Genomic DNA, 2,868 nt, shown 5'->3' on the forward strand with positions numbered 1-2,868 from the left:
GAATGTCTGAATACAATTTACGGTAAGAGTAGTGAAATTTAACTTTTGTTTAACTATTGTCTATTGGCTATTTATATACATTTTTACTTGAAATATTAGTAGGTATGTTATTCATTGCCATAACTGATTAACTTATCAAATAATTTTGAATAAAGTTAATTATATTTTTGATGAATAATTATTCAACTTCATTAAAAGTTATTAATTTGAACGATTGAAAAAATATCTATCAAATTAATTTACTATAAAATATATATCATTAATTCAATCAGTCAAGATATATGGAATTCAGTAAAGAGGTTCAACTAGGCCCTTCAATACTAAAATTTTTCAAAAGTTTCAATTAGTACGCTTGCAACAGATAACCTTGGTATTTTAACAACAAAAATCTAAAAATATCTACTCTTTATCAATAAACTAGATCATGTTATTTTAAATTTCATACAAATTTAAACTCACATTTAAAGAATTTCAATCCAGTGAAATTGATATTAAGGTGAAACAGAATAGAATATTTTAGTACAGAGTATGGAAAAGAACATGTAGCCTAAGTAGCCCTATTTATAACGATACAACAAATAGTTGGTAAAGAAGATACTGAAAGGAATAGTATGACATAGTCAATGAAATGCCATTAATTAATTTTATTAAAAGACAAATACTGCAGTGGTTTATACAACCAATGAGAAGAGAGTGATATTAACGATATTTTCGAATAGTGGTAGAATGAAAATCTCAGATAAATATACTTCGTGAAAGACCTAGGAATAGATGATTGATCTAAGAAATACGGCCAACATGAGAGTAGTTAAATAAAAAACAATCTACAAAAGTAATAAATGACATAATTTTGTGTAAATACTAAATAGCAAAAATTCTTAAAAAGTTGTAAATGCAAGAAGAAACTATATCAATTCACTCTATCATTGAAGTCCGACCTCCCCTCCACAGGTATTAAAATATCGATATCCGTCGATTACGCTATTTTTAAAATTCAACCACAGATGCACATGATAACAATACAATACATATACAAATCATAATAAATATAGTATAAAGTATAAACAGTATACATTTAGGTATTTGTGATTTATTTTATATTGATCTAGAGTAGAACAAAATAAATAGTACAGAAGGTACTTAAATTTACTAAGTAAAAATATTATTAAGGCTAGGATCACACTATGCGTTTTGTCGGTTCCCGACCAACCGGAGCCGAACCGCAACACTTTAAAATAAAATAGATTTAAATATAAAACGCGTTATCAGGACCAGACTAGACCGATTTGCGGAACCGATTAAAAACCGTCTGGAAGCGACCGCAACGTGTTGCGGCCCAACCGTCCGGTTGCGTTTCGGGATTTAAAGCACAACACATGCAATGCAGTTTGTCCGATCACATTTGCGCGGATTATCGGTAACCGAAATTGAAAATTTTATGAATAATTAATAATCATTTTTAAATTTAAATAATTAAAAAACTTAAAATATATTTGTAATATACATATATATATTATATTTTATTTATATTATAGATGTATATTATTATTTATTAGCATAATTAGTTACACGTTTTAAATAAAAACAAATAATTCTAATCACACAACCTTTTTATTATTTTTTACTTATAATATTAGATACATTTCGGTTAAATAAAAAATCAGTTTAAAATTTAAATTTAAATTAAAAACGATTTTCGGGCTTTTTAATCTCATTTGTATATATTCGGTTGCCGACAAAACGCAGTGTGATCCTAGCCGAAAATTTGGTAAGTGTCCAACTTGGTTCTTGTTTAAATTTGAGAATTAACTACTGGTAGGTAGTGTTCGTTTCCATATTTAGCAATAAACAATATAATAAATGGTATAATATTGTCGTTTTAAAAATAAAATCAATTTAATAATATTTTTACAATATGAATAATATTATTATACAAATTCACATAACTTATACAACACCTAATACCTACTTAGTATGTGTTTGGACACCGAGCGTCCATATATTATTTTCGCAAACCATCTTAATTAAATCCCGATAGCAGTATCGCAGTTATTACGTCAAACAACCGTGCTGATAATGTATACTTTCTTTATCTTGTATGACACAAAGTTCACCAAAATAAATAGAATACTACCTAACTAAATAAAAATCAATTATAATACAATTTTTACAACATAAACATGTATTATAAATACGTAAGTAAATAGGATGTAGGTGTCTCATAAATACGACTTTAGTAAAACTTACTTACGATATTGACATTAAAATATATAATGATTACACAATGATAAACACGAAATTAATCGCTAGGTAATGTAGCAAAGTAATGGCGTTCTAATATTACCTAACAAAATCTATACATACGACTTTACGGAGGTTAAATATATTAGGTACTTACACAAATAGTTTGTGCATAAGTGCATTATACATTAATAAGAAGAAAAATTAAAATCCCAATCATCTAAACAACGGACAGTCACACAATGACCGAAAGTGTGCGAGTTTAAATAAACGTAAACGCCAAATTTAATGCTCAAATTATATATTATTTAAATGTATTGCATAAATTATTATTTATTGCCTACATAATATAAGTATCTAAGTATTATATGACACAACAGACACGCCAGACACAAAAGTATAAATCAGACGTATAAATATAATGTTACATTATATAATACTCCCACGTGTCACTTATACTATAAAGTAATCTTTATGTCTATACGTAATATATATATATACAAGATATGAATCTCCTGTAATTAAGAGGCAGTTAAAATTCGTTGGTACAATTTTTTAATAGTACATTAAGGTCCACTTCGTTATTAATCGACTTCTCAGATTTTTTTATAACAGTAATATTTATAT

This window comes from Melanaphis sacchari, unplaced genomic scaffold (genome assembly GCF_002803265.2).
Source record: "Melanaphis sacchari strain LSU unplaced genomic scaffold, SCAv2.0 Contig20_pilon_pilon, whole genome shotgun sequence".
Lineage (NCBI taxonomy): Eukaryota > Metazoa > Arthropoda > Insecta > Hemiptera > Aphididae > Melanaphis > Melanaphis sacchari.